Raw genomic sequence first — 11,810 nt, forward strand, 5'->3', positions numbered from 1 at the left:
ACCCATTCAAACTTTGCAAGGCACCAGCCTTCTCGTCGGGAGCATTTATAGGCGTTAAGGTCACTTTGACGCGAAGCCAGGGGGAAACTGGGGAGTTGGGGATCGAACCGAGAACCTGCCGATTCCCAAGTGCCCGCTCTACTTCCTGAGCCAATGCCGCCCCTATGGGACGATTCTAATTCTGAACTTGGGGAAATATAAGGCACTAACGGAGAGAAACAGAAGTAGAGTACAGTAGGGTACATTCACCTCATCCACCTCTTGCTTGTGAAATATTTGTGTAGTTACGGTATGTACTATGTACTATATCAGTGGTTCTCAACCTCTTCAGGCCACGACCGCGCAAAATAATCATATTTGAACTGGGGACCTCTCAAAATAATCATATTTGAACTGGGGACCCCCCAAAATAATCATATTTGAACTGGGGACCTCTCAAAATAATCATATTTGAACTGGGGACCCCCCAAAATAATCATATTTGAACTGGGGACCCCCCACACTGACAAGCACTTGGAATTGTAGGAGTTGAGGCATTACATTTAGTCTGACTCAGTTCCACAGATAAACATTGTGAAAAAAATATCCTCTGTCTTAAATTATTTGACAATTTGGCCAATGTTTGACCAGTTTTTAAAGTATAGTTTGTTGATTACTTTTGATGCAGTAATGGTCTTTATTAATTTATTTTCTTTTTTCTTTAGGTATTAAAAAAAGTCTTAAAAGTCCTTAAATTGCCACTTTACTGTAATCTGGGGACCCCTCCCAAAATCATGTGGGGACGCCCCTGGGGGTCCCGACCCACAGGTTGAGAACCACAGTACGATATACTATGTATATATACTGAGTACAGTATTTTGAGAATACAATAGGTTTTAATTGGCAGTTAACCACTTTCAAGCATTTTCGAAATTGTTCTAAAACGGCACAAAAAGCAGATCTACAAGCCTCCCCAGCTCCCTGTCGCACCGAAAACGTTTGAAAGCACACCGTACAATATGGCTTAAGTGGTTAAATAGCATTCAGTAGGTAGTAGTGCTGTACATTATTAATCCATTCAATCCAGGAACGCATCTCTGTCATTTTAGATTTCTTTGGCTATTCAAAAATAGCAAATCTACAAGCTCATAGCGCGGCACCGAGTGCCGCGCTATGAGCTTGCAGATCTGCTATTTTTGAAAAGAAATCATGAAAATGTGTGCAAATCTTTTGAATATATATGTATACATTTTTAACTCAAATATTTGCTTCTGGGGGTCCCTGGAACAATATATTTTGAGATGGGGGTCCGCGGACAAATACATATCATTTTGGGGGACCTTGACATGAAAAAGGTTTGAGAACCACTGAAAAAAAAAACTGTTAGAATTTAGAAGACATTTGTAGATCCCCCCAGAAACAAATATTTGAGTAAAAAATGTTCACTTTAAATACATACTGTATATACTCAGAGATTTGCAGAAATGTTCACGATTTTTTTCAAAAATAGCAGATCTACAAGCTCATAGCGGTGCCGCACTATGAGCTCGTATATCTGCTATTTTTGAATAGCCAAAGAAATCTAAAAAATCACACCCAGTGTGAAGAGAGTGGTGCATTTGAATTAGTGTAACTGGTTGCATCCTTGTGTTGCAATCAGCTGCAGCTGTTGAGGCCGTGCTCAAACATACGGACGGACGGACGGACGGACACACACACACAGTCAAGTGTAGGAGTGGCTGGCACCACTCAAAAATTATACAGAGATGCGTTCCCGGAGTGAATGGGTTAACACCCATCATTTTGCATACCACTTCATGCCTGCAGAGAGAAGGGCTCTGTGCATATTGTGAAGGTCTAATTAATCTGTATGTTAATTAGCACCTGAGGGATAATAATACCAGAGATCTAACAAGTGCCTGTTTCTTGTGGTAGGATAACTTTTCTGGCTCCATCTATTTCACTGCAGTTATTCTCAGATGTCATTTAGCATTATGCAAATCACCCTCACTGTACTGAAGGTGCATTCACAGTGCATTTAATGCAAGTAGATTTACTCAAGTATGTCTTGGAGGCAAATATTTGTACTTTTAACTCCATTATTTGACAGCTTTAGTTACTAGTTACTTTTGCAGATTTAGATTTTTACTACAAAACATGCATTAACCACTTCAATTATTAGGATATTCAAAAATAGCTCTACAATCAGCTCACAATGTTTCGCGATGTGACACGTTGTGAGCTTGTAGGTCTGCTACTGTTATTATTTGATATTTTCAAAAGATTGACACATTTTAAAAACTTTTTTGATGCCAATACTCATGTGCTTTAACTCAAGTCAAATTTTGAATAGAGGACTTTTACTTGTAACAGAATATTTCTACATTGTGGTATTGCTACTTTTACTCAAGTAAATAATCATCTTGCACCACTGTGCATTCATTTTTCCCAGTGGGAAGCAAATCCTCATCCTCAATCCCGCCAATGTTAGCGCCCTGTTAGTTCCTTGCACACCCCAGTTAACCTTCCCAGTTAATGCCTCCACCAAAGTGCATGCGCGCTGCGCGCACACGCACGCACTTTGGTGGAGGCATTCTCGTTGCGTGTAGACAGGATTCCACCACAGCAGAACTGCTATAATTAACTGCCATAATGCTGTGTTGCTTTTATAACATGTATGAGGACGCTCACCACCACCGGTAAACCTGTTATGCATAGTAGCCATTTGGGTAGCCTACTTGGCATCAAAATATTCTTAAAGTAGGCCTACCATTAGGCTCCTTAATAAACACAAACGCCCTAATACCTGATCCACCTCACCTGGTCGAACTGGGCTTGCTTGCTAATGCCCTACTTGAATATGTGCACACACACACACACACACACACACACACGCACACACACACGCACACGCACACGCACGAAGGCAGGCACGAAGGCAGGCGCCTGGATGAGCTGGACTCGGTGTGCTAATAGCTTCCATAGACATACATACATACATGCACACACACACACATGAAAGCATACACAAACACATTATGGGCATTCCACAAGTGTGGAGAGGACATTGCTTTCTTTTATAGACCCTTTTAAATTTAGAATTAGCTTACCTTTTATAGAATTGAAGTACTTTGCTGGGTATTTAATTGTGGTGTATATTTATGTATTGTCTTGTTTTGAATGTATGCGTTGACCCGAGCAAAACAATTTTCTCTTGTAGATAATAAAGAATTTAATCTAATCTAATCTAATCTAAAAGTAAAAGTACTCATTGTGCAGGGCTGAAGTGGTTTTGTAATAATAATCTTTTATATAATTGTAGTGGAGTAAAAGTACAATATTTTCCTCTGAGATGAAGTGGGGTAGACACAAAGTATTGAAAATTCTAAATACGGAAGTAAAAAATACCTCAATTGTACTTAAGTTCAGTACTTGAGTACACGTACTTAGTTCCTTTCCACCACTGTTATTGCTTGTATTTAAAAGTACAGTTAATGGAAGATCATTTATCACATTGTTAGGCTTTATCCATTGAGGCAAAGTTGACTGGGTGTTTTTCAGCACCATGCCGCTTCACACTCGCCCAGTTAAAACACCTGCCCCCCAGTGCAACCACACAATGCCACTCCAATCGCTACAATAATACACGTGTTGAAAATGAACCCTAAATCATTTGGTGAGTGTATTTACAACTGCCTAATTTTATGAAGAGGACTCCACATCCATATTAGCTTTAGCTTCACAGCTGGGACAATATTTGTGTGTTGCACCTGTGCCACCTGAAAGAATGGAAGCATGTCACACTTGTCTTTGCAAATAGACGTGACTGGTAGATGGAGAATGATTTGCTCTTACAAGTCATGCCAACGTGTGAGCTATTAAATACATGTCCTTTTGATCCTGCTTCGAACAATGACAACTACGCGGCGTTACAACGAGGCACAGAGCTTAGCGGAAAGCTCGGCGGCACATCAGAGAGCGTGGAGACCACAGTGGAAGTGGAGTGGTGTAATCCATTAGACTGTCATCGCGCTCCACAGGTCTTCCCTTTTTTTTTTACGTTTGCTTTTCGCTTAAGTTGTCCACCTATTGTTAATTGGAACAAACATTGCTTTGCTATTCTACGTAAATTATACCTGAAGGTCCGTTCTTTCTTACAGAAGAATGCTCACGGTATATATACTGTACATGCAGTCCTGTTGGCTTTGAACCAAATGTGTCACTGTGACAACCAGTGGTGTAAAGTACATTTACTCAAGTACTGTACTTAAGTTACATTTTGAGGTATTTTTACTTTACTGGAGTATTTCCAGCTTTCAGCACTTTTACTTCTACTCCACTACATCTCAAAGGCAAATATTGTACTTTTACTCTTTTTTTAATTATTTGTAAGTAAAGTAAACACTTCAGCCCTATTTATATTTCGGCCATTTGAAAATAGACGATCTGCAAGCTCACAATGCGCCACGATGCATGAGCTTGTAGATCTGCTATTTTCAAAATATACATTTGAAAACTTGTGAAACGGGACATTCTGCATAATGAGTACTTTCTACTTTTGGCACTTTAAGTACATTTTGATACCAATTATTTTGTACTTTTACGCAAGTACATTTTGTAATTCCGGACCTTCAATTGTAACAGATTATTTCTACATAGCAAGTATCGATACTTTTACTCAAGTAAAACATGCGAGTACTTCTTCCATCACTGGTGGTGACAACTGCCAACTCTGCAGGTTGTCTACTGTACGTACAGTGTGCAGATCTATTGGTAATGTACCACGGTAACATTATTCTGTCCCATCTCACTTGACAGACAGCCTCTTTGGAGTGAACTGTGACGCCTAACAATGTGTCAAAAACACAACATGCGGGCGGGCAACGGGCAAAAAGTGTTAAGTCTAATTTCGGTGTGGCTTCGTTATGGTTTGATCCCCTGCCATCTGGCGACAGCCTTTAGCAGGGGCTGGCATCGGTCCACCCTCCTTACTTCCATCGGACCGGTAATGCTCAGTGTCTATTTATATGACGCGAGCAAATGGCTGTAGCAGGTTCTGCTCTGTGGCATTAACAAGCCGAGATATTTGAACAAAGGAAATGGCCGGACACAAAGTGTCATCAGGCAAAGAGGGTGGGGGTTGGGGGGGGGGGGGTCTGAGGTAGCTTGTGAGGAATGTTTGGGATGGCAGTCATGCTGTTGAAAAGCATCCATTTCCTTGTTCTGGAAACACTAAACGAAGGGAATGGTTTTCAGAGGGGTGGGGTTTATCGGCACGCCTCGTTTGCCCTAGGGTACAGCATGGGCACAACTGCTTATGTGAGACACGGCGTACCCCCCCACACTCCCACCCACCGTACTACCCAAAAAATCAACCCCCCCCCTCCTCCTCCTCCTCTTCTTGGCCCTCCTGGGGTTTGAACACAAGTCGGACCACCTTCGGTCTTCGTCACGCATTGTTTGGCCGCTGTATTGCCACAGACCCCCAGTTTCACCACGGCTATAGCGGGCCATCTGGTCTGGCAGCGGCTGCCACCTGTTTCTGACGAGGGAGCGTTCATGAAACTGGGATCCGTGATATGCCCATTTGTCAGCTGCATTAGTTGCAGCGCATCATGTGATGTGACAGAATAAGCTCTGGACTCAATACTATCTCAGATTTCCGATTAAAGATGAGCGGGGAGAGAGAGAGCGAGTGAGGGAGAGAGAGATGGAGAGAGAGAAATGGAGGTTATATTTCCATTGTGCAAAGTGCTGCCTTTTATGGACCTTCAGTAGTATTGATTGTGGTACAGGCACACAATCATTACTATATGCTACACAACACAATTCAAGAAGAGCCATCAATTTAATTAAATATGGTCAATTCAGCAAAACACCTGTGATAAAAAATCACAGGTGAAATCAAAAGATTTCACAGCTAGCCCTCATAGCTAGGCACTTTTCCTCTAACATCTCTTACAACTCTCAGCTTTAACTTCTAAAGTATTTTTGTTATATATATATGATAATCTTTATCCTAAATGGCACAAGCGATAATCCCATGGGCATTGATTGTGAGTCACTGTGACAGTGGTGTGGTTTGAGGCCCCGTGTGATTCACTCTCTAAATTACAGAACAATTACACAAACACACAATGTGGTAGTTTGACTTAATTATGCATTTGCAGTCTCCATACTGATATCTAGGTCAACATTTGACAAGAGCCGTTAAAAACATGATTTATAGTCATTTTCATGTGATCAGGCTAAGAGGCATTCTCAGCACCGCAGGGTCTGTTCTCCGTCACTGAGATAAGGAAATGGATTCAAACAGCTTCCCATGTCCCATTTGGAAGAACACAAAGAAGTGTAGATTTTCATTATTAAGATGTACTTATTAACACACACACACACACACACACACACACACACACACACACACACACACACACACACACACACACACACACACACACACACACACACACACACACACACACACACACACACACACACACACACACACACACACACACACACACACACACACACACACACACGGATGGACGGACGGACGGACGGAAGGACAGACGCACACATGCCTGTGCACACAAACGCACGCACAGTCAATCATGCAATCCATCTATTTAAGAATAAACTGTAATACTTCGTTTTTTTGCCAATTGCTTTTTGAATCTATGTCCAATGTGTTCCTTTGCAACAAGAGTGGTCCAATCAGGCGCCAAGAAAAACAGGAGGACAGCACATGACTAGAGTTTTGCAAGGTAGTGAGGAGAGGGAGAAAACGAGAGGGAGATGGATGGGATTTTCGGGAACCGAGTTCACGATAAGACCGAATAAAACTACTTCTAAACTACATCGAAGAAAGGAAGGGCTCGCTGCCCACTTTGAACGCTCCAAACGTTCTTGAACAACAAGCAGCAACAGTTGCCGCTTTTGACGTTCAATAAACCTTGGAGCATTCAAAGTGAGTTGTGAGCCCTTCCTCTCTTAAATGATTTCACTGCTTTGCAGTTCGGCTCAGCACCAAAATAGTGTGTGAGATAAAATGCTTAAAAACTACATCTCCCATGGATACATACATGGGCGGGGGCAGGGTTAAGCATGGTACATGCTCTAAAAAACTGTTTCCTCAAACTGAGAAAAAAAAAATCCCTCTCTGCTCTCTCAGTGTTTCACAACCAGCTGGAGTTGGAAGGCAAAAGTGTGTCAAGAATGTTCTGACAGGGCTGATAAAAATGTGTTATTTATTGTAACGGATCCTGACTTCATGATCAACGCAAAGCCTTGTCTAAAAACCCTTTGAGAACAATTGCTCAACATGACCGGCGATGCAGGTCCCTCTGAGATGTTTACCCGATAATATCGGGTAAAGCAGATCTCATAACGCTGTGAGCTTGTGGATGGGCTATTTTTGGCAAAGATGTTTAGGAAAAAAGGAGGGGACCCCTGGGGGACTCCGGTCAAACTAAGTATACAGGGTTGAAGTGGTTAAAACAACAATGTCAGCCTGCATGTGTCCATAAACTATGTGTCAACTTTGTGCTGTGTGTGTGTGTGTGTGTGTGTGTGTGTGTGTGTGTGTGTGTGTGTGTGTGTGTGTGTGTGTGTGTGTGTGTGTGTGTGTGTGTGTCTGAGACAGTGGTGTAAAGTAACTAATGAACATTTACTCAAGTACTGTACTTTTTGGGGGTATTTTTTTGTTTACTGGAGTATTTCCGATTTTCAGTACTTTTACTTCCACTCCACTACATCTCAGAGGCTATTAAAAATATTGTACTTTTCACTCCACTACAATTATATGAAAACTTTAGTTACTAGAGACTTTGTAGATTTGGATTATTATTACAAAATATATATTACTGCTATTTTCAAAAGATTTGATATATTTTAGCGTTATGAGCTTGTAGATCTGCTTTACCCGATGTAATGTAATGTAATGTAATGTAATAATTTTACCCATTTGAAAACTTGTGAAATGGGACATTTTGCATCAGAAGTACTTTCTACTTTTGGTACATTTTGATACCAATACTTTTGAATTCCGGACTTTTAACTTGTAACAGAGTATTTCTACATTTCAGTATTGATACTTTTACTCAAGTAAAAAAAAAAAGAGTACTTTTTTCCACCACTGGTGTGTGAACACACGCACATGCATGCGTGGTCGGCCGCGCATGTTTGTGTTTACACGAAAGAGAGCGACCTGTGTGTGAGGTACAATAATTAAAGTCGGGCGTGTGAACGTCACACTCGTGCACGCGTGAGCGTTCAACCGTGTCCGTGTGACCGCTCACGGACCAGCAGGCGGGAGGAGGAGGAGGAGGAGGAGGAGGAGGAGGAGGAGGAGGAGGAGGAGGAGGAGGAGGAGGAGGGGTGGGGTGTGTGGGGGGGATAACGAAAAAACACATCAAACTTCCTGTCTGTTAAGTAAAAGGCAGAGCCAGTGATTGACTGGGTGTTCTCCCGGCAGGGGGTAAAAACAACCCAGAGCAGAGAGTTTCTTCTTTCTTCACACCCCACCTCGTTAATTAGCTTCCCCCAATGGAGCTCACCAACGTTTTTCCTCCACAGGCTCTTTAACACTCAGCAGGAGAAGAATGTCGTCCGGCCCACAACAAGGGACTGCAGGATAAAACTTTAAATGCAGATCGGTCATTCTAAAATGATTCAAAGTTTTTCAAACACTTTCAAGATTTTTAAAAAATGTTAAAAAATAGCAGATGTACAAACTCGCGGCGCAGGACAAAGTGACGCGCCATGAGCTTGTATATCTGCTATTTTTGACTAGCCAAAATCTATCTGGGTTAATCCTCGCAATTGATGGAAGGAGAACAATGCTATATTTCTTACCATTGTTGCTATTCTTTATTATAATCGGTCATTGTGGTTATTGCTGCTACAATGTTAAGGAACCAAAACATTTTACTCTAAAAATCTTGAATTGATTGCATGAGTTGTTTCTGAATGGTACAATGACTACCGGTAATGTCCATTTTAATAGAATAAAACAGGATACTTTATTGTCCTCAATCAAACTGTAAGTGCAAATTTGTCTTGCACTTAAGCTCCTGGCATGTATTTTAGTTCATATTAAGTGAATTCAAGTCTTACGAGTCGTGTAGTGGCAAATGGGTCAAGTTTCTGGTATATAATTTCACTTTTCACTGATATTTAAGGAATTAGGAGTTCATGGGAGTTTCGTAGTGCTATAATATTCTGCCACTCATCACTCAGTATTTAAAATATAGAAGGTCCGGGTAGTAATCATTTTGTCAACCAAGGGATTAAGTTACCTAAAACGTTCTATTTTAAAGTTGTGCTATCGATCATTTTCTCTAATGGCAGAAATCTTACCTTGGAAAGGGAATGCTTCACGTATTTTCATCATCTGCCAACCCACTGTAGCTTGTAGCTACAGTACAGACTCTATACTAGCCCAGGCCAGGGGATCACAAAGCTTTTCAGCTCAAGACCCAAAAGAAAAAGGTTATGTCCCCCCGGGACCCAAACTAACTGACAAAACATTATGAATTCATCACTTAAGCACTATTTTGGCACTAACATTTGGAAAATAGCTGATCTACAAGATCTCCAAGCTGGTAGATTTGCTATTCTCCACGATCTTTAAAAATCTCAAAACATTACTGGAAAATGTTTGAACATTTTCCAATTAAATGTTTTTCCCCTGAAAATACTTTGGAAATTGTTTTTAATGTGGAGATTTATTAGGGTTTTCTCCAGACAGGTGTGTCTCAACACAGTTGAAAAAAAGAAAACAAAAACAAAAACCTCTATTTAACGGGCCCACGACCCAAAATAGGTCGCGACCCTATACTGCATGTTTGGGAAACTAGCACTACTCTAACCTGACAGAGGTCCACATGTATTAAATCCTCATCTGAGGCTTTTAGGTGGGAGGGCGGCTTTCTGCACTGACAGAGAACGTTCAGTCTCCCACCGCTTCTGGACGGACCTCGTCAAAGTCTCCCGAGTGTCCCGACATGTCTTCACCGCTCCCGATCCCCCTTTCTCTGTGACTCTCCTCATTGTTTTTGGCAGAGAGCAGCTGCACAGAGATTTAGATATCATCATTCAGGCAGGCAGATAGGACATCAAGACGCTTCCTCGGGGGAGTCTGGGGAGCACGGAGAGGCTGAATGTGAGACGCGTTTGTTGGACACAATTTGATAAAGAGTCTGCGTCTCAATGACAGGGAAATGCCTCCCAAATGAATCCTCGTTTCAGTGCTGGCTGCCTAGCTAGCTCGCCCCCCCGGCTGTGTGGATTAGAGTTTTGGGAAGCCTGATCCACTCGCCTTCGCCTTCTCTGGTTTAACTCGCTGGAGGACTGAGGCCTGGCATGGTCATTATTTTTAAAAGAGAAACCATGAAAAGGAGTAAAAATTAAATAGTATCTTAAGAAAATATAAACCTTTTGGGTGGTCTGGCATGGTTAATTTGAGCAGGCTGCTGACATTTTCTGCGCAACTGTTAAAATGATTGATGATTTTTCAAATCGCTCTGCGCATTTATCATTGCTTGCTGCGCTGCATAATGTAACTTTAGAATACCTTAAAACTACGCAAACAATAAGAAAGATAATCTCTCCATGTGGACAGTCAAGGAATATTGCTTTCCAAAGATAGCACTTAGGAGTGTTTGTGCATGTGTCTATGACCAAGCTAAATAAATGCTTGCCTGTCCATGCTTGCATGCATCCATGCAAGCACAAATGTGTGTGCATGGTGCATGATATGGCAACATGACTTTATATTGTTATATTTGGAGCATGCTTATTGTATGTATACCCGTGCAAAGTTGAATCAAAACAATTTCTCATACATCATGTTTTAATTAACGCTTAGCTAATGAAATGATTGAGCCTCCCCTCTAAATCAAGGCAGTTGGCAATGATTTTCTTTATGCTATTGATCATCATAGGTTAATCTGGAGCCTTGATTGCATCTGTCGAATATCCAATATGAAACCAAACTTCGCCGCGGCTCTGGTTATTGCCTTACTTTATTTCATTTGGGTCCGTGATAACACTTGGCCAGACATAAAGAGAGAGAGGGGGGCCTTGTCAGATGGGATTCCAAATCAATTTGTCCGGTCGCGGGTTTTGACCGACTAATTTACTTGTTTGTCCGATTATACAGAGAGGAGTAGGTTCAAGTGACTGACAAGACAGCTGAGGCTGTTTGGCAGGGATCTGGGATCGCATCCCAACTTTGGATGACCGAGCTCCCTTCCCATCCGGAAGCAGTGCATGCCCCGAACTCATCCGTCACCACCGGGTTGTCATTTTTCCGTCTGAACCCATTAAGACCTGAGGCCGATTCTACAAATGCCTTCTAAATCTGAATTAGTAGTTCTCAAACTTTTTCGTGCCAAAGACCTCCAAAAATGATATGTATTTGGCCGCGGTCTCCCACCCCGCCGCCCCCCCACCCGAAAATGTTTTGTGCCAGGGACCTCCAGAAGAGAGGATTTGTGTTAAGTTGTGTTAAGTTATTCAAACGTTTTCAAAAATAGAAGATGTACAAGAACGCAGCGCGGCACGAAGTGACCCACTGTGAGCTTGTAGATCTGCTATTTTTTGAATAGCCAAGGCTAAAATCTAAAATGACACAGATGCTTTCCCGGTTTTAACGGGTTAACCACTAAATACCATCAGAATAGGTTGTCACATTGGCAAACATACGGTGAAAAGTGGCAAACATTCGGTGGAAATTCTACAAGCTCGTGTATTGTCTACTTTAGGCGTAGAGGGGAGAAAAACAGGGGACCCCTAGGGGGTTAAAGGGTTTATTAAGTGGTTTTAAT

Source organism: Gymnoscopelus braueri (genome assembly GCF_963280865.1).
Source record: "Gymnoscopelus braueri genome assembly, chromosome: 20".
NCBI classification, from domain to species: domain Eukaryota; kingdom Metazoa; phylum Chordata; class Actinopteri; order Myctophiformes; family Myctophidae; genus Gymnoscopelus; species Gymnoscopelus braueri.